The 21,463-nt window shown below is 41.6% G+C and overlaps 1 protein-coding gene across 1 annotated transcript in view; it reads left to right on the forward strand.

Moving 5' to 3' along the window:
• Positions 1–1,380: 1,380 nt before the first annotated feature.
• The window catches only part of LOC110497517 (catenin alpha-2), a 663,050-nt gene continuing 642,967 nt past the window's right edge, over positions 1,381–21,463 (forward strand). The window contains exon 1 of the mRNA XM_036954442.1: positions 1,381–1,670. The gene's annotated coding sequence lies outside the window, so the exon portion shown is untranslated. The remainder of the gene's footprint in view (positions 1,671–21,463) is intronic.

Consider the following 21,463-nt stretch of genomic DNA (forward strand, 5'->3'; position numbering starts at 1 on the left):
CACTCATCACTTTTCATGATTCATTAATGATTTTTTTAAATCATGACACTATCAGGATTAATTTCGAAGTGTTCAGAAACATCTACTCACTTAGAAAGAAAATGACTCCAGTCATCACTCACCATTCAGTTACAGTACTATTGGACAACCAAATCAAACTGCAAATGCATCCAATGAGCTTGATGTAGTCATTGCTTGCAAGGAATATGGGACCAAATACTAAACTTTGGACTGTTTTTATACGCTATAAGTGAATTGTCCAAATGCTTTTGACTTCTTCACATGTGGGGACGACGACTAGATACATAAAGTGCTTTCCTTTCTAAACGGTAAACAGATATGGATGCAAATACCTTAAAACAAAAGGTGACATTCTATACTATCGCCTCATATGAAACATTTCGTAGAGCCAAATAAAAAATGTGAGCATCACTGTCAAATGACATATGGGCAATTCCACAGTGAAGGATAGTGCAGATGCAAAATTTGGTAACATAATAATGGTTTGTGCTGTTTGTGCCATTACCAAACTTTGCATCTGCACCGTTCTTAAAGTAAATGTGTTTTTGTAAACATTTTTTTGTGTGTAAATTGTTCAAATTAGTCCTTGTGCATATGATATGGTTTGTTTACCTTTGCAATCATTTGTTTTTGTCTGACGTACATTTTAAAGTGAAAAATCCGAGTCTCACTGATACAGACGTTAGTTCAACGTCAAATTTTGATTTACATTTGGTTGAGTTGTCAACTAATGTGAATTAACCAGTTAGGGCCTAGTCTCCATGTAACATTTAACAACGATAATATTTCAACTTGACAGGCCTATTATGTTCCGTTGCTGATGCATTCCACTGGGCAAAACTGCCTGAATCAACGTTGTTTCCAGGCAATTTCTACCCAAAAAATGCAATGTAATGACGTTGAATCAACGTGCAAAACTGATCGGATTTGAAAAATCGTTATGGAATTTCGTATTTTTCACCCGAATTTTAACTCCAATGACAAGGTGAATGTATTTGTTGTTCGTTTCACGTTTAGATATAGACAACAAGGCCTGTGCGTTTGTTCTCACGTCCAGTCTTTCTCCTTGTTTATAGCTTGCCCTAGCCATATTTTTTTTTAAATATAGGCATAACCGCAATCATTATCAGTCCATGTAGACATGAATCAGTCCATGCATCATCCACACATTTTTCAGCATTTCAGAGTCACAATTTGGCAACGACACGCATAAAAATGCGCTGTCAACCTACTAGCTGGACGCGGTCTCAACCGAGATACTGCGCATGCGCACGAGGGCGAGTCCGCTGATTTGACAGTCCTTTTGAATGTGCGCCACGCAACTCACTATATTGCAACGCACTCACTATTCCACGGAGCTGCGCACAGAGCGCACGATCAGCACCTGTCCTCCTCTGTGGCTGTGGCTTCAACGGTGGGAGTGGTCATTATTTGGCAGGGAGCGGCGGTAGAATTTCCTAGACACCGACAGCCGCGCGTGCCGTGCACCCGTTCAGATTCAGCACTATTCTGAAGGGAAAGCGCACGGATTTAGGCGATTCAACCGAAGGAACGAGACCGAGAAGGCAGTATATTTTAGGAATACACAGTAAAACAACACATTATACATCATTTTTTTGGTTGAGATACAAGAGCTGTCATCAAACCAGGTAAGCTTTGAAAGACAGCCACACTAGTCAGGGTTTTTCCGAGCAATTTCGTAACGCGGTCTCGCGGCTGGGTCAGACGCTACACGGTAACGTTAGCAAGGCGAGGTTGACGCGTCCTAGTCAATTTCTCTATTTCAATGAACATTCTAATTATAATGCATCCTTTTTAAAGGAAAGGGGATGCACGTTTAATGCCTCTATGATATGCATGGTTATTTCCCCCCCCCCCGGCATTGCTGGGTAATTAATGATAGCTGAACCGTTCTCCAAGTGGGTACGGTACCCTCCAACAAGCAGTGGTGAAGCCTGCACGCGCGCTGTCAGCACGAGCCTCTTGTCGGGCGAGTGGCGAGACCTGGCTGGTGTAGCACGTTAGCTTGATAGCAGCTAAGCTACCACACAGACGTTGGCTGTGTTTTCATCTAGGGAATAATGGGTCTTCCGTCGGAACACAGCATGGGTTCGTGTAGCCTCGAGTGGCTTTGTGTTGACTGGTAGCTGACATTATTGAATTACTCGTTTTTTTAGTATTCCTTTTCCAATCTGAATCTTTCAGGCTGGAGCCCCGTGTCGGTGCGCATCCTATATTTTCATCCCTACCCATCCGGATAATGCATCCGTTATTCTTTGTCTCGGTTAGACTGTACTATTAGGCAACTCGTTGTCTGAATATGTCACATAAGGGGCAACCACATATATCTTAATATATATGATGTGTGGCTTAATTTAATCCTCTATTTTTAATACCACAACAGTGGTGCTGTTCAACATTTCTCGCGGAATCATTTTGAATGAGTTAACGTTACTTGACTGTTTTCAGCTGGGCTACCAGGCACGTTTAAAAGTTAGTAGTGTAGTGCACAGTTGTCGTTTTTTTTAACAATCACATTTTTCCCATATTTGTTTGTATTTATTGTTGAATTATTGACACTCGGTTAGAGAATGAAGTTCGTGACTCAGGTAAGCAGCCGACTGCAAGTGTTGTTTTTGCCTCAGCACCTAACATAAAACGGTGTTGAAAGCTTTTCAATGAAAGCGTTCGTAGCATGTGAGCGCCAAAGCTCATACAATACAAAATGCAGTGCTGTAGTACTTTTCTTTATCTACAGTTAGATGGTAAACACGTTTGTAATTGTTCTAAAAACAATACTAAAATAGGCCCTTGGCTTTGTTTGTGCACAACCTCATTCCTCCTGGCAAGAAGCAGTGCCTGTCCAATAATAAGCCAGTAGTGGTGAATGGCTGACTGCTCAAAAGCAAAGAGTTAGTGTGTGTAGACCCATGTGTCTGTGCATGTTTATTGAATTATAGTCCCATACAGTAATGTCTGGGTTATGATTCGGTGTGTGGTTTGTGGATAACACACACACACACATTCTGTTCCTGTAACCGGAGCTGGGCCTGGCATCTCAGAGAGCTCCAGGGGTCACGGAGTGGCCGCATTTAGAACTTGAACTTTTGATTGGTGCCCAGGCATGCAGGGAGGACACTCACAGAGAGTATATATGGCTCACTCTGTGTTTTCTTCACAATTGTTTTCTTCAGTCGTTTGTGTGTGTGTGCGTGGACTGTGTAAGGAATAGGGTACCATTTGAGACACAGTCTTAGTGTTTGGGTCGAGTTATAGGGCTGCAGTCTTACTAGTTCCTTGTTGTGTTGTCCTGGGACTCTGGAGAACTGTTATAGGCTATAAGTCCTAGATACACAATCAATAACAGTTCAATAGGAGTGCATTTTGTGTCTGGTCGCCAGGGAAACAGGGGTGGGGGCCATATTGGCAGGACACCTTGGAGCCTGTTAGTGGTCGTTAGCTACAACTGGAAGGCTTCATGGTAGCCATAGAAGCCCTGTAGCCTGGGGCAGAAATGCAGGTTGAACTAAGGTTTTGTGAATTAGGCACCAAACGGAAGAAAACAGACTGATACAGAGAGGGACTACAAGGATTTGTCCGAATAGAAACACACATTTTCCCTTTCCGCTGCTAAACATGTTCCTTTGTGTGCCCTAATGAACAAAACCCAGATAGAGGTTTTAAAATCCAGGGAGAGGTTTTTCCACTGCCTGCATTCAGTCTGTCACTCCAAAGGAGTAAAGTTTCAAGGTTTTGAGGCTCTGCTTTGGGGAATGGTCTATCTATGCTAAGGTGAGAAAAACACACACCATAGGATGACTTAGGGTTGGTCATCTTATGTGAAAATACCTAAAGGCTATAGGATGGATCAAGACTGACTTGTGCCACATCGATGGTAATTCTTGACCACAACGAGTAATGTTGCCATGTATATAATACAACGTTGAAGGTTATTGCACTGACAACTTTGATCCCTTGGTTGTTTTCATGGAAGATTGGTCAAATATTTCCATTGATAGTGTCACGTTCTGACCTTAGTTCCTTTGTTTTGTCTTTGTTTTAGTATGGTCAGGGCGTGAGTTGGGGTGGGCAGTCTATGTTCTTTTTTCTATAATTTGGGATTTCTGTGTTTGGCCTAGTATGGTTCTCAATCAGAGGCAGCTGTCAATCGTTGTCCCTGATTGAGAACCATACTTAGTTAGCCTGGTTTCACTTTTGAGTTGTGGGTGATTATTTTCTGTTTTGTGTATTCACCGTACAGGACTGTTTTGTTTGTTGTCGCTTTATTGTTTTGTTCTTTAGTGTTCTGAGTTATAATAAATATCATGAACACTTACCACGCTGCGCATTGGTCCTCCGATCCTTCCTACTACTCCTCCTCGTCAGAGCGACAATGTTTTGTCCTCACATTTGTCTTTAATGGAGACATCAGGATGTATGAGACATAACTCAGTATTTGTTGTAATATTCTGTAGGAGTACTATTATATGTGATTCAGGCCCTCTGAAAGCAGTTGGACATTTTGGATGATGATGCATTTAAAAGTCACAATAACCCTGACAACGACTTTTGTTCAGTTCAGACATGTTTGTTTAGCTGCCCAAAGTAGTGACTACATGGGTGACCCCATAGAGATGCCCCGCAAACCCGGGTTCAAATAGTATTCGTAGGAGTTCAAATACTTTAGCTGGGCTTGATTGAGCTTGACTGGTGCACTGAAACCAATGGAAAAGTGTCCAAAGTCCCAAATCTCGCCCGTCTGGCACTCAAGGCAGGCTCAATCAAACGCTCAAAGTATTTACAAGAAAACAAATGCTAGTTGAACCGAGGTGGTCTGATGATCCAGTGATATGGTGGGAAGTTTAGTTTCAGCAACCTGCAGTCAGTGCACTGCTCCTAGAGAGTGAGCGCATTGCACTTAGCTGCATTCTCACCAGCTTTCAAACAGCCAAAGACCACACCCAACAGTATACCGGCGTCTCCATAGACTCAGTTGCTTAGTATCTATCAATCAATCAAATGTATTTATAAAGCCCTTTTTACATCAGCCGATGTCACAAAGTGCTAGACGTGCAGCTGCCATGTTAGTTTTCCCTCTAGTAGCCTCCTAGGCAGACGCCATGTTGGAAAAAAAGCACTCAATCATGTTCTTCACAGGGTAGTTAAAAAACTAGCATACTACTGTTTAGTACAGCTAAGTACTTCGTACTTGAATTAAGAACATTGTAACTATGTAATTAGGGAATGAGCCCTTTTTATTGTGTTTTACCATAATTAGCCATATGAATTCGTTTTGAGTGTCCAGTTGATAAATTGGCCATTGGGAAATCTTTTAAATCACCAAAGCATGGAAAGAGCGAACCAATGTTGTTAAGAGGTAAAATTACCTGTGATAAAGTTGTTATCGGCTCAATTAAAAAAGGCACAGGGGCGTGAGGGAGTTAGCTAATGGACTACAAGATCGAGGAGTTATTTTAGCAAGCGAACTCTGAGTGGTAAGACACCTTTGTTCATCATTGTCCAGCAGACAAGCCTTATTTCTCAGGGCAGACTTGCTGCAGGGCTTTTTAAAGGCTCTTTTAAGACCTTTTCATTTAACATTTCTTATTCATTCCCCTCGCAGACTTCCAAGGAAGATGATGTTGCCCCTATCCTCCAAGTAGAGATATTGATCTTGACCAGATTGAACTGTTAATGGGTTCTTTGCCGTTCATGGAGGTCCTATAAATTGTGAGTGGGCCTCGACTGACACAGATTAACCCCCTTGGTTTGTTCACTCTCTGACAGTGCAGTCGGTGGGTGATGATAGCTGGTTCTCAACCACAACTTAGTTATCCACTTTGATGTTCAGGGTACTTGATCCGTTTCAAGTGCACACTTTTCACCTTGGCACCTTCTCCCCTCCCTCAAGTGACTACAGGATTTTCTCTATCGCTTTCCATCTATCTATTCTGAGATGATGGCCAAGTCCCAAATGGCACTCTATTCCCTTAATAGTGCACTACTTTTTACCAGGGCCCGGTAGCAGACGGGTACTTACTACTAGTTGTGCATTTTATAACGCATAAGGTACCCAGTCAGACTAGCAGGGTGATCGGCTGTCCTCAGTATGTTCTAGGTTATCAAATGGCAATATTTTTGTCAAAACCCACTGGCTGTGTTCTAATATCCAGTATGAACCTAGCATTGGGCGTGCATTTTAGTGGCACTAGTATGGATCTTAGTGACTTGTCTGACTCCTAATGTTGTCTAGCATGGCATGGCCTCTCGGTAGGAGCATGGAGCCATAGATGTGACAGGGTCTTAGGCTTCTAGCGTATCAGCTCGCCTGCATTATGGAAATGGACTATCAATCCTTAGCTTTGCCTCATCTATCAGCCTTTTTGAGGTCTGATTTGACAGCGTCTTCTTCAGGCTTCGCATGGCCCGGTATCGAGGAGCCCCCTCTTCCCTTTGGCGGGGTGGTATTGTGGTCATTTTGATGTTCTCCAAAGGCAAGGAGATGAAAGAGAAGTGATCAGAATGGACGGCGTTGGCTTTCTCCTGCCTGCGTGATGTCTTTTAACTATTGTAGTAGGTCTAGTAGTCTACCATGCATCATAAATGGGCTACTCGTCACCATCCACAGCAGCTTTTTTTCTATACAGGACCGGGCTCTCCGTCCTGAAGGAGCACCATCTGTATTTCCTCGTGTTTCTATTTGTGGTGGAAACAGGAAACTCTTTCCTCTTTGAAGGGGATCCTCTTTTGGAGAACAACAGGGGCCTAGAGGTTAGAGACGCAGACCAGCAGCCGGAAGGTCAAGCCCCGGGCCGGGCAACACAAAAATGAGAATGAAACTGAACTGGCAGCTGGAAGGCTGCTCGTCTCTGATCCCAATTACCATCTCCTGCCGTTGTGCCCTTGAGAAAGGCACTTAACCCCCCACAATTGCTGCTGCTGACCCTGTGCCTCTTAACGCGCGCGTGTGTGTGTGTGTGTGTTCTGCCTTTCCCAACACTGCCAGATACACATTTCCATTTTAACCAAAGGTTATATTATATTCTATTATTTTAGCTACACAAAGGATAGACTGCACATCTGAATTAAGCTGCTACAGTATAGCCTAGCCTATAGACAGTACTCCGTCCGTTTTCTGTCAAGCATGTCACAGTAGAAGTGCTGATCTTGGATCAGGTCCCCCTTGTCCATGTAACCTTATCCATTTGTGTTGTAGAGAGAGGAAGATTGAGGGAGTGAGAAATAGAGAATGGGAGAGGGAGAAGTTATTATCATGCAAAGTTATTTTTGCTCCCATTACTTCACCTGCCATGGCGATGCCTACACTAAATAGCGCCCTATTCCCTAAACAGTGCACTATGTTTGATCAGTGCATTATATAGGGAATAGGGTGCCATTTGGGATATATCCCACGGTCACTACCAATCCTTCTTAGGACCAGAGTGGCCCATTACTGACCTGTGTGATGTGTGGGAGAAGTTGAAGCACAGAATAAAATACAACACTACTATGTTGTATCTCTAGGATCTGAAGGCCCACCAGGGGCTAATTAGTTTAAACTAATACAGTACGGACTCTTTCTTAATACAAGCCCTCTCTTCCATGTATCCATGGAATACTAGATTAATTGACACATTCAATCTCACTCACTCACTTGCTCTCTCTCTTTCTCTCTCCAGTGCCTGTCTGTCATTCACCTACTATAGGAATACAAATAGATAATAGATAATCCTTTAAAAGCAGACTTTCGTGACTAAACCTTGCTGGCTAGATCTAGGCCTAGAAAGTAAACAAGGTCTTTCTATGATTTTACAGAAGGCTAAGTAGATCTTGGTCATGGTCACATGTTCTTTCTGATGTCTCACAAACAGCATTCACAGGACAATCATTCAGCATAAGTCTGAATCTCAAGTTGTACGTCAGCTACTTTTCACCAGCGCCCACAGAGCTATATAGGAAATGGGATGCCGTTTGGGGACACACTTTCTCACTATGCTAATCCCTGTGAGGCTCTGTCACTTTGCTGAGCATCTCTACTCTCTCTCTCTCTCTCCACCCCCTCCTCTCTCACTCTCAATTCAATTCAAAGGGCTATATTGGCAGCTCCCTCCCTCTTCTCTCTCTCTTTCTGCTGTTCCCTTTATCTGCCCTGTACCTGGGAACGCCTTGTTGTTCTTTTGATTCCATCTGAGGCAAATCTCCCTGTAGGGCTCAGAGGCAGGCAGTGTTGTCTACCCGCCCCACACCCCCTCCCATTGTCCATCCTGCCTGCTGCAGCGGCACTGTCTCTAGACACACACATATGCAATGACTGCCACACACCCACACACAATTGCAGACACACACACACACACACACACACACACAGTGGCAGGCGCACACACACACACACACACACACACACACTGTAGATCAGGGTCCAGTGTGGCCCCCCAGTACCTACTCAGCTCTCAGCTCCCTAGTGTCTTTGTGCATTAACTTCTCCATTGTTTACGACAGGATATTTTTTCTCTCCCTTTTTTAACCCTGACTATGCTATCTTTTTTTTTATGTTGATATATTCAGCACCCCCAAGGAAATATTGTGTCAGAAGCCTTTATTCACTACTGACTGCACAGACACACAAAGGCCAGCATATGCTCACATTAGAGCTGTACTGTGTCTGTCAATCACTCACTATTGTCCTTTTTTCCATGTATAGGTGACTGCTGGATCATGTGTCTTGCAGTATGACATAGTATCAGCATTAAGGGTTAGCCTAATGAAGAGAAAGTGTATAGGAGAGAGGAAAGAGAGTATATAGAGAGAGAGAGTGAGAGAGGCACAAGTCTATGACAACATAACCAACAAAAACGGGTCACAACTCCTGTAGCTCTGTCGCACGCTGGGTATGTACATAGTCAATGGGAAGCTTCAAGGGGACTCCTATGGTAGGTACACCTATTGCTCATCTGTTGGCAGTAGACTACTTTATCACTGACCTCACCCCAGAGTCTCTCAGAACGCTCAGTCAGCCCACTGACACCCCTATCAGATCACAGCAAAATCACAGTCTACTTGAACAGAGTAATACTCAATCATGAGGCATCAAAGCCAAAGGAACTGAGTAATATTAAGCAATGCTATAGGTGGAAGGAATGTAGTGTGGAAACCTACCAAAAAACAATTAGGCAACATCAAATTCAATCCCTTTTAGACAACTTCCTGGACAAAACATTCCACTGTAATAGTGAAGGTGTAAACTTGGCAGTAGAAAATCTAAACAATATATTTCATCTCTCAGCTTCCCTATCAGATCTACACATTTCAAAAAGAAAACCGAAGAAAATGAACAATGACAAATGGTTTGATGAAGAATGCAAAAACTTAAGAAAGATATTGAGAAACCTGTCTGAATGAGTCTGTCATGTTCTGACCTTAGTTCTTTTGTTATGTCTTTGTTTTAGTATGGTCAGGGCGTGAGTTGGGTGGGTTGTCTATGTTCGTTTTTCTATGTTGTGTTTTATGTTTGGCCTGGTATGGTTCTCGATCAGAGGCAGGTGTCGTTAGTTGTCTCTGATTGAGAATCATACTTAGGTAGCCTTTTCCCACCTGTGTTTTGTGGGTGATTGTTTTCTGTTGAGTGTTTTATCTGCACCAGACAGAACTGTTTCGGTTTTGTTTGTTCTCTTTGTTGTTTTTGTTCAGTGTTCTATTGCTTTATTAAAAATATGGAGACTTACCACGCTGCGCATTGGTCCTCACCTTCTTCCACCGATGACCGTTACAGAGTCTGTGAATCACTAAAACAATAGAGAAATACACTACGGAAAAAGAAGGAACAGCACGTCAGACATCAGCTCAATGTAATTGAATAATCCCTAAACTCTAACCACATCTGGGAAAATTGGAAAACACTAAACAAACAACAACACAAAGAAGTATCTATTCAAAATGGAGAAATATGGGTAAACCACTTCTCCAATCTTTTTGGCTCTATAACAAAGAACAAACATCAAAAACATATACATGATCAAATAAAAATCTTTGAATCAACTATTAAAGACTACCAAAACCCACTGGATTATCCAATTACCTTGAATGAACTACAGGACAAAATAAAACCCCTCCAACCCAAAAAGGCCTGTGGTGTTGATGGTATCCTCAATGAAACGATAAAATATACAGACAACAAATTACAGTTGGCTATACTAAAACTATTTAACATCATCCTTATCTCTGGCATCTTCCCCAATATTTGGAACCAAGGTCTGATCACCCCAATCCACAAAAGTGGAGACAAATTTGACCCCAATAACTACCATGGGATATGTGTCAACAGCAACCTTGGGAAAACCCTCTGAATTATCGTTAACAGCAGACTCGTACATTTTCTCAGTGAAAACAATGTACTGAGCAAATGTCAAATTGGCTTTTTACCAAATTATCGTACGACAGACCACGTATTCACCCTGCACACCCTAATTGACAAACAAACAAACCAAAACAAAGGCAAAGTCTTCTCATGCTTTGTTGATAAAAAAAAAGCCTTTGACTCAATTTGGCATGAGGGTCTGCTATACAAATTGATGGAAAGTGTTGTTGGGGGAAAAACATACGACATTATAAAATCCATGTACACAAACAACAAGTGTGCAGTTAAACTCCCATATCTACTGGGTGAAATATCACAGTGTGCCATCACAGCAGCAAGATCTGTGACCTGTTGCCACAAGAAAAGGGCAAACAGTGAAGAAATAACACCATTGTAAATACAACCCATATTTATGTTTATTTATTTTCCCTTTTATACTTTCACCATTTGGTTCAGTAGCTATATTATCATGGCCTGACATCAGGACAGATTTTTCTCTGCCACCCGACCTGCATAGAATTGTTCCGAGAGCCAACCCAGTACCCGCCAATAACATCAATGTATTTAGCAAAATTCACGCAAGCGGGGACGAGCGGGGTACGGAAGCAGTCTTTCCCCATTTAAAGCAATGCAGCCAAGCCTGATTTCAAGGAGCAGTAAAAAGATACACGGTATTATAACTGTATTATAGCTCCCATCCACATTTTGTGAATTATATATTTAGTGTAAATTGATGTCATAGTCACCAGGCAACTCCATTACTCTCAAAAGTTACTTCAACTTCAACCACTGAATGCTAGCGATGGCTTAGCTATGCTAGCTATTTTACCAGTTTGTCTTTAGTGTTAGCATGTGTAACAGATGTAAATCGTACTCTCCTTGCGTTGTGTTTTGTCCAAGTAAATCACATCAGCCAGTGGTCCCAGTTGAGCATCGTTTATTTCTGTTGCTGTTGTTAAATAGGAAACGGCACGTTAGTTGTGTAGGGCTTAACGATATTGATGGCTGTCGATGTCAAAATCCCTTGCATCACATTTTCATACTGGGACAAACAAAATACAAAAATACAATACAAAATTTAACATGTGTAAATACCTGTTGTTAAATAGGAAACAGCACGTTAGCTGTGCAGGGCTTAACGATATTGATGGCTGTCAATGGCAAAATCTGTAGCATGAAGACAACTGTGTTAGCAGTGGGCTTATGTGACCATTACGTCGGTGTATGCTAGCTTATTTACAGCAATCATATGCCAAAACACATCCCTTACAGGTACCATATACCCACGCATGTATAAATGAGTAATGTACAGCAAACTTGTACACAATGTAAAATAGAAAACAGTATTCAGAACGTGACCTACCCCTTGCATCACATTTTCATACTGGGAAGACCTGACGTTCGTGATCTCCCTCTATCTTCAAGCGGGGCCAATCACAACACGGCTTATTGTCATCAGAGTTGAACCAACCAATAAGAATGCTTGAACATTAAATACACCTTTCTTTACAGGCAAGTGGAAACATAACCAACCCTGTTACACATGCTATTAGCACACCCTGTACACAAACATATTTATTTTTAAAGGATATGCAGTAGGTTGATAACTATATCACCAAAGTATGTTGGATCAGACATTCAGTCATATTTAATTAAGAGAATGAACAAGATTTAACAAGGCAGCCTTAGGGCTAATTTGATTTTTGGAGATTTTTACATCCGTTCCCCAGTACCACACATATGGATGCAGTGAATGTCACATCATGAGGGACTATGGGGCAGAGACACGGGCACTGCGTGTTTGTTTACTGCTAGGCAACCCAATGCAACAGTGAGTGGGCTGCCTACAGCTGCATGCAGTGCAGCAGAGAGAAGAGACGAAATTAACATGCTTTAATTTTGCAATCATCTTAATTAAAAAAAAATCCGACCCGCGTTATAGTTGTTCTGAACCGCAAACTGACCCACGGGTTGAAGGAAGGTTTTCATTGCACCCGCCAGCTGATTGGGTACCCGACCCAATGCAGGACTCTTATACACTCACACACACATGCACCAAAAAGGCAAGAGCTACAGGATGTATTGGGAACAGCAATTGAATGGATTCTTATCTGTAAAAACATAGCGTTTATCTTGTGTATGTAGCTTATTATGACACAATAATACCAATTTGCTTGTGATGCTGTTGAAGTGTCATGACGTTTGTCACACCCTGACTGAATGACAGCACATTTGCTTGTCAGACCATATCATTCTATTACCAAAAGACAGAAAACTCGAGATCTTGTCCAAAATCCAATCCTTAGAACACAGCTTGCCATATGTAATTTCATGCTCTTGGTTTAGAATTTAAAAACCCAACAGTAATTCTATTTTTCTCTCATCTTGTTAATACGATTTAACCACTAAATGTTCTTCATTTACTTGGATGAGTAACGGCCATGCTCATTCCGCCTGATTTTTATGTAGGCTTTCCAGAAATCTAAGTATAAACAGTATCTCGTCTCAAATACATTTACAACCTTAAAATTGTTTTGCATTTGGGAAGCGCAATATCGGGAATATCCCAGATTGCCCCTTTAATCCCTGCAAGGCCAGCCAAGAGGATGTCAGTACAGCTGTAAGTAATGGAGCCTTTTTATGCTCCCTTCCTGTCTTCAGAATATGAATCATAAATCGTCTGCCTCTGCCGCTGAGACGAAGGGCCATGCGAGGAGAGACAGCATGTGCGCTTTACAGATTTCCCCTCATTTGAGAAACCCAACAACATTTTTCCAAAGGGGCGGATGGGTGGCTGGCTTCAAGCTTTGTGAGAATTGCCCCCATGTTCTTAGAAGGGGATGGTTCAATTCGAGTGTGCTCAGTGTGTGTGCGCGGGTGTGGGCTTGCATGTGTGTGTGTGTGTGGAATTGCTAGTTTGGCCTTGCTGAATTTACTTCAAAGAGACTGAGGGGCGTCTGAGGGTCTGGTGCTGCCTTTGTTGTGTTTCAAAGTGAATAATTACAATAGGTGAGGACATGTGTTAGTGTGTCCAGGAAAGTAGTCAGTGCACTGCAGGAGCCAAAACTTAGTTGACTCTCACACAGTCACATAAGAATCAATTAGACTTAGTTGACTCTCACATAGTCACATAAGAATCAATTAGACTTAGTTGACTCTCACATAGTTGCATTAGAGTCAATTAGGATGTGTGTTGTCTATGTAGACGACAAAAGCCTGAGATATGACTAGTGTATTTCTAGCACTGATTAAAACATTTATTGGATGTTCAGAGGGACTTCAGTGTCAGTCTGTGTATATGAGCTTGTCTTTGAAATAAAACAACAAGCTATAAAACTCCTCAAGCATCTCCACCATCCAATTCTCCTATCTGGACTCAACATCATATTTTGAGCGAAGTTTATGATGCGTCTCCAATGGCATCCTATTCTCTATATAATGCCCTGGTCAAAAGTAGTGCACTACTGTATGTAGGGAATAGTAAGCCATTTGGGAAGCAGCCTATCCAGTCTAGAGACAATTTTGCGTTGCCCGGATAGAATTACTTGTCGCCAGTCATCTGTTTTTGTTATTGCTTCAAACTTGATCAATTTGTGGAGAAAAAAAAAGTAATTACGAATACGGAAAGCAATTTGATTCTCCCATCGTCGTGCCTTGGTCCTTTTTATTCTGTAATGAGTGACGTGGTAAAAGGGAAATCTTTATGGCATATTGTCTGTTACAGGAAAGCAATAAAATGGATTTCTCTTTAATAGTTCTTCAAAGGGAGAGGCCTGGCAGGGTTTTACATTACTCCATGTGTGTGTCCTAAAATGGCACCCTATTCCCTTTTTTCGGGAACTACATCTGGCCCACAGTAATGCACTGTGTAGGTCATTTGGGACGGACCCTACACCTTTCACTGTGCGGCTGCACAGTCAGCCATACACGAGGAGGGCCTATTTTAAATGAAGTACAACCTGTAAGGCAAAATGACTGCTTCATAAACACTTTATAAGGCTGCATAGCTGACTTCAGCCTTCATAAACCCTTTATAAGGCTGCATAGCTGACTTCAGCCTTCATAAACCCATTATAAGGCTGTATATAGATGCTTACTTCAGGAATGATTCATAAGGAATATCATGCTAGTGGTTAGCTGCGAGGGACCCCAAAAACACCTTATGTTCGCCATATGCCTAATCTGCAACAGTGTATGGAGGGATCTTCCTGGTCCAGGCTAGCTAATACAAGTGTCACACTGTATGGAGGCACAACTTTGATTAAGTCTGTCACTTTGGTCTTTGAAATTTGAAGTCTGTCTTCACAGGAGCTACCTGAGGAGGTGAGTGGGTGGGGTTGTGTTGAGTTGAGAGAAACGCCTGTGAAAGACGTTATCATCTAATAGGCTAGTCGTTGACTCATGCAGCAGGACACAGGCAGGAAATTGACACGTTGTAATTTCAACTAATTCGAGGCACGTGTTTCGCTGAAATTGCACTTAGATCATGTCCAGGAGAAGCTCGGCGGATGTCATCAGAGCAAACAAATGTCATTATGATCTTGAGAGCTATCAGTTTCATACCTGGTTTCTCTCTCTCTCTGGCTACAGAATCAGCCTTCTTCGTATAGGGCTCTCATGTGGGCTACAAGCCTCCCCATTGTTTTTACTTTGAACTTGCAAGATATGTGCGAGTTTGTGTGTACACATGTGTAAGAGAGAGAGAGAGAGAGTGATGGTGCTTTAAAGAGAGAAAGAGAGAGAAAGTAAAAGGGCACATATGTGTGTGCGAGTGTGTGTATGTTTGTGTGTGTTTGTGTGTGTGTGTGTGTGGTTATGTATGTATACATGCATGTGTATGCCGGGGAAGCTGCAAGGATGCGCTTAGGCTTCACACACGTTCCCGTATCTACTTTGATCAGCCTCTCTGGCTGTGCGATGGTGTGTGTGTGTGTGTGTGTGTGTGTGCTCTAGTGAGCAGCAATATGAAAGGTTGAGCCCCAACTGCTACTGCTACTTTAGAGATTCCTCTAACATGGCACTCTCACACACACATGCGTACGTATGGATGGGTACACACATGTGCGCGCGTCACACCTGTCCGCACGCAAGCTCCAACACATACAGTATTTGTACACAGGCACGTGCACATACAGTACCAGTCAAAAGTTTGGACACACCTACTCATTCCAGGGTTTTTCTTTATTTTTCACTATTTTCTACATTGTAGAATAATAGTGAAGACATCAAAACTATGAAATAACACATATGGAATCATGTAGTAAACAAAAAAGTGTTAAATATTTTTATATTTTAGATTCTTAAAAGTAGGTACCCCTGCCTTGATGACAGATTTGCACACTCTTGGCATTCTCTCAACCAGCTTCATGAGGAATGCTTTTCCAACAGTCTTGAAGGTGTTTCCACATATGCTGAGCACTTTTCCTTCATTCTGCGCTTCAATTCATCCCAAACCTTCTCAATTGAGATCCGTCACTCTCCTTCTTGGACAAATAGCCCTTGCACAGCCTGGAGGTGTGTTTTGGGTCATTGTCCTGTTGAAAACAAATGATAGTCCCTCTAAGTGCAAACCAGATGGGATGGCATATTGCTGCAGACTGCTGTGGTAGCCATGCTGGTTTAGTGTGCCTTGAATTCTAAATAAATCACTAACAGTGTCACGCCCTGGCCTTAGTTATCTTTGTCTTCTGTCTTTGTGTCTATGCACCAGATAGGACTGTTTTGGTTTTCACATTTGTTGTTTTGTATTTTGTAGTGTTCTCGTTTATCGTCTATATTAAAAATGTTGAACACTAACTACGCTGCATTTTGGTCCTCCTCTCCTTCAACGGAAGAAAACCGTTACAATCAGTGTCACCAGCAAAGCACCCCCACACCATCACACCTCCTCCTCCATGCTTCACGGTGGGAACCACACATGCGGAGATCATCACTTCACCTACTCTGCATCTTACAAAGACATGGCGGTTGGAACCAAAAATCGCAAATTTGAACTCATCAGACCAAAGGACAGATTTCCACTGTTCTAATGTCCATTGCTCGTGTTTCTTGGTCCAAGCCTTCTTCTTCTTATTGGTGTCCTTTAATAGTGGTTTCTTTGTAGCATTTCAACCATGAAGGCCTGATTCACACAGTCTCCTCTAAACAGTTGATGTTGAGATGTGTCTGTTTTATTTGGACTGCAATCTGAGGTTAGTACCTCTAATGAACTTATCCTCTGAAGCAGAGGTAACTCTGGGTCTTCCATTCCTATGGCGGTCCTCATGAGAGCCAGTGTCATCATAATAGCGCTTGATGGTTTTTGCGACTGCACTTGAAGAAACTTTCAAAGTTCCTGTGAAATGTTCCAGAATGACTGACCTTAATTTCTTAAAGTAATGATGGACTGTTTCTCTTTGCTTATTCGAGAAGTTCTTGCTATAATTTGGACTTGATCTTTTACCAAATATGGCTATCTTCTGTATACGACCACTACCTTGTCACAACACAACTGATTGGCTCAAACGCGTTAAGAAGGAAATAAATTCCACAAATGAACTTTTAACAAGGCACACCTCTTCATTTAAATGCATTCCAGGGACTACCTCATGAAGCTGGTTGAGAGAATGCCAATAGTGTGCAAAACTGTCATCAATAATCTCAAATATAAAATATGTTTTGATCTGTTTAACACTTTTTTGGTTACTACATGATTACACATGTGTTATTTCATAGTTTTGTGTTCACTAGTATTCTACAATGTAGAAAACAGTCAAAATAAAGCCCTGGAATGAGTAGGTGTGTCAACTTTTGACTGGTACTGTACACACACATATGACACATGCACAAACACACACTCCTGCTCCTGTGAATCTGGGCCACTGCAGAGGTAGCAAATTAGCTCCTGTAATAAGAAGTGATAGGGACATTTTTAGACTGGCTTTTCTCTGAATGTTACAGAATCCTTAATGCACATTTAATCTATGTAAGCACACCTTCAATATTTCAAAAGTGTGCTCTATCTGACATTTGCCTCAACCCTCTCTGCAAATACTCTTGTATATTTACCTAACTCTGAGAACACTGAGTATTATTGAACAGTCTCACTGTAAGTCACTTTATATCCTTAGCTGCTTTTTATTCATATATTCTAGCTAATTTTCCCCTAAAATCGAACTTCCCCTAACTTCGGACACTCTCTAGCGGTTGTAGGATTAAATCACCTCGAGCTCAACATTTAAATGGCCTGGAAAATAACGGTACGTTTTGCGACTAAAGACACCCTTCTAGCTAGCTGACCACCGATTTTCCTTGCAGTTTATCTTCTTTGGGATAGGGGGCAGCATTTTCACTTTTGGATGTAAGGAGGCAGAGTAAACTGCCTCCTACTCAGTCCCAGATGCTAATATATGCATATCATTATTAGTATTGGATAGAAAACACTCTGAAGTTTCTACAAGTGTTTGAATGATGTCTGTGAGTATAACAGAACTCATATGGCAGGCAGAAACCTGAGAAAAAAATCCAAACAGGAAGTGGGAAATCTGAGGTTTGTAGTTTTTTAACTCAGCCCCTATCTTATACACAGTGGGATATGGGTCATTTTCCACTTCCTAAGGCTTCCACTAGATTTCAACCATCTTTAGAACGTTGTTTCAGGCTTCTACTGTGAAGGAGGGCTGAATGAGAGGGGATTGAGTCAGAGGTCTGGCAGCAGCCTCGATCTCAATCATGCGCATTCACATGAGAGGTAGCTCTCGTTCCATTGCTTTTCTACAGACAATGGAATTCTCAGGTTGGAACATTATTGAACATTTATGTTAAAAACATCCTAAAGATTGATTCTGTATATAGTTTGATATGTTTCTACGACCAGTAATATAACGTTTAGAACTTTTCGTCCGACGTTCGGCTGGACCTGAACGCGCGTTTGGATTTGTTTACCAAACGCCCTAACAAAAGAAGCTATTTGGACAGAAATTATGAACTTTATCGAACAAATCAAACATTTATTGTGGAACTGGGATCCCTGGGAGTGCATTCTGATGAAGATCATCAAAGGTAAGTTAATATTTATAATGCTATTTCTGACTAATGTTGACTGCGCAACATGGCGGATATTTGTTTTGGCTGGTTTGGGCTCTGAGCTCCGTACTCAGATTATTGCAGGGTATGCTTTTTCCGTGGAAATCTGACACAGCGGTTGCGTTAAGGAGAAGTGTATCTAAAGTTCCATGCATAACACTTGAATTTTCATCAACATTTATAATGAGTATTTCTGTGAATTGATGTGGCTCTCTGCAATATCACCGCATGTTTTGGAACTACTGAACATAACACGCCAATGTAAAATGAGATTTTTGGATATAAATATGCACTTTATCGAACACAACATTCATGTATTGTGTAACATGAAGTCCTATGAATGTCATCTGATGAAGATCATCAAAGGTTAGTGATGAATTTTATCTCTATTTGTGCTTTTTGTGACTCCTCTCTTTGGCTGGAAAATTGGCTGGGTTTTTCTGTGACTTGGTGGTGACCTAACATAATCGTTTGTGGAGCTTTCTCTATAAAGCATTTTTGAAATCAGACACTGTGGCTGGATTATCGAGAATTGTATCTTTAAAATGGTGCCTAATACTTGTATGTTTGAGAAATTTGATTTATGACATTTCTGTTGCTTTGTATTTGGCCCCCTGCAATTTCATTGGCTGTTGGCTCTGCTAGCGGAACCCCAGCCCTAGACAGGTTATGTAAGTTAAGTTATGTTTTGAGAGTTTTCAAAAAAAGTTATATGTATACACATTTTGTGGGACACGCTGTGTATATTGTAAAATTTGACTTGGCGACAGACCACACATAATTTAAAATCCAACTTTTTACCTAAATTATTCATACTCATTTATATGTTAGTATTAAACTGTTATCTACTTTCTCTAAACATATGATCAATCTGTAAAACAAATAATGGGACATTTTTTTGGGTACAACACTGAAGAAGATGTTGGCGAAGAACCATTTTTAAGAGTCTACAGGAGGGCGCACCGGGATACACAATGAAAAGTTGACAGGCAAGTCATTTGTTTTACTGGAAGGCTAGCCAACTAGTCAACTTTTAGTAAACGATAGATACGAGGTTGGTGTCCCTTTTTTGAACAAAATTAAACGGATATATCTTGTAATTGAACAAAATAGTAAGGTGGACGTATTGTTTTGCTAAACCGTTTATCAAAAATCTGATGGTAGTAGTATTTCTACTGAAATGTCAAACATGCTAATTGTTAACCCGTTAGCTAGCAGTTTTACGACACCAATAATCACAAAACATCGATTGCTTGATCACAAGATAACTCTGTTGAAGGTAATATATTTCTTAAACACTGTTGAGTATGCCGATAATACTGGGTGCTACGCTACTTATATCTCGCTGAAAGTGTAAACTCACCGGGAGTGTGAACGGAACCTGCCATGGCTGTGGCCAGTCACCATGACATTAGTAGGCCTATATCATAGCTCTAGTGAACAGCAGGCAGAGTGACTGACGCTGGGAGTTTGAACCCGGGTCTTATTTGCGCCAGAAGAGTGCAGTAGCATGCTCATCAAAAGTGTAGGTTTTGGTTTGGCACAATGAGAAAGCATATCTGGCCATGGGAAGTTAAGAGCTATCAGAAACCCCTTCATGGGAGCTCCAATAAAGCCCACTATATGAGGCCGCGATGAGGTTTCTGTGGCGACGGCAGGCAGGTCTCCCAGTCCCAACACGCATAGCTGCTTTAACATTATCCCAGATTTGGCTGGAGAGACTTCCTGTCATCTAACTGTATTAAAGCTGTCTCCCTAAGCAACTCATTGCTCTGTGGGACGCCAAGTCCAGCACTCACCACTCAGGACCCAGATGTTTGTGGAATGAAGCCTATATACGCCACTCATAGCCTAGCAACCCAATCTGAACGTGACATTTCATATCCATTCCAGGACAGGACTCCTTTGCGAAAAACTGGACCACGACAATTGGTAGGCTAGCTTCTTAATTCATACACTAACTGACTAGGCTAAATTCATTTGTCCTTGATGAGTCATTCACACCTTTGTTTTCTGATCGAACCAAATGCACAGGAGGGAGAGAAATCGAAACAAACAGACACATGCGTCTGACCTTGTTTCTACTACGTCCCTGTGTGCTTATCACAATAGTAACGGCATGGTATCAGGGTATTACGATTGAGGGCAGCAGCAACAGAGTAGTAGTGGAGTTAATCTCAATAGCAGCAGGAAACAGAGTAGTAGTAGTAGTAGTAGTAGTACTCTAGGGAAGTTAATCCCTGTATGTCAACATGACCCTGACAGAACAGAGCAGCATGTACTGCCATGATACCTCCCAATCAACGTCTGTTGTGTAACTACATGGTCCCAATTGCTTAGTGGGTTGAACTATGTTTCTGGCGTCACCAGGGTTGTGAGTTTGATTCCTGCATGGACCACATACAGTTGAAGTCGGAGGTTTACATACACATCAGCCAAATACATTTAAAATCAGTTTTTTCACAATTCCTGACATTTAATCCTAGTAAAAAGTCCCTGTTTTAGGTCAGTTAGGATCACCACTTTATTTTAAGAATGTGAAATGTCAGAATGATAGCAGAGAGAATTATTTATTTCAGCTTGTATTTCTTTCATCACATTCTCAGTGGGTCAGAAATGAACATACACTCAATTAGTTATTTGGCAGCATTGCCTTTTAAAATTGTTTAACTTGGGTCAAATGTTTTGGGTAACCTTCCACAAGCTTCCCACAATAAGTTGGGTGAATTTTGGCCCATTCCTCCTGACAGAGCTGGTGTAATTGAGTCAGGTTTGTAAGGCCTCCTTGCTCGCAAACACTTTTTCAATTCTGCCCACACATTTTCTATAGGATTGAGATCAGGGCTTTGTGATGGCCACTCCAATACCTTGAATTTGTTGTCCTTAAGTCATTTTGCCACAACTTTGGAAGTATGCTTGGGGTCATTGTTCTTTTGGAAGATCGACCAAGCTTTAACATCCATACTGATGTCTTGAGATGTTGCTTCAATGTATCCATGTAATTTTCCTACCTCATGATGCCAG

The sequence above is a fragment of the Oncorhynchus mykiss genome, chromosome 19, assembly GCF_013265735.2.
Source record: "Oncorhynchus mykiss isolate Arlee chromosome 19, USDA_OmykA_1.1, whole genome shotgun sequence".
Taxonomy (NCBI): domain Eukaryota; kingdom Metazoa; phylum Chordata; class Actinopteri; order Salmoniformes; family Salmonidae; genus Oncorhynchus; species Oncorhynchus mykiss.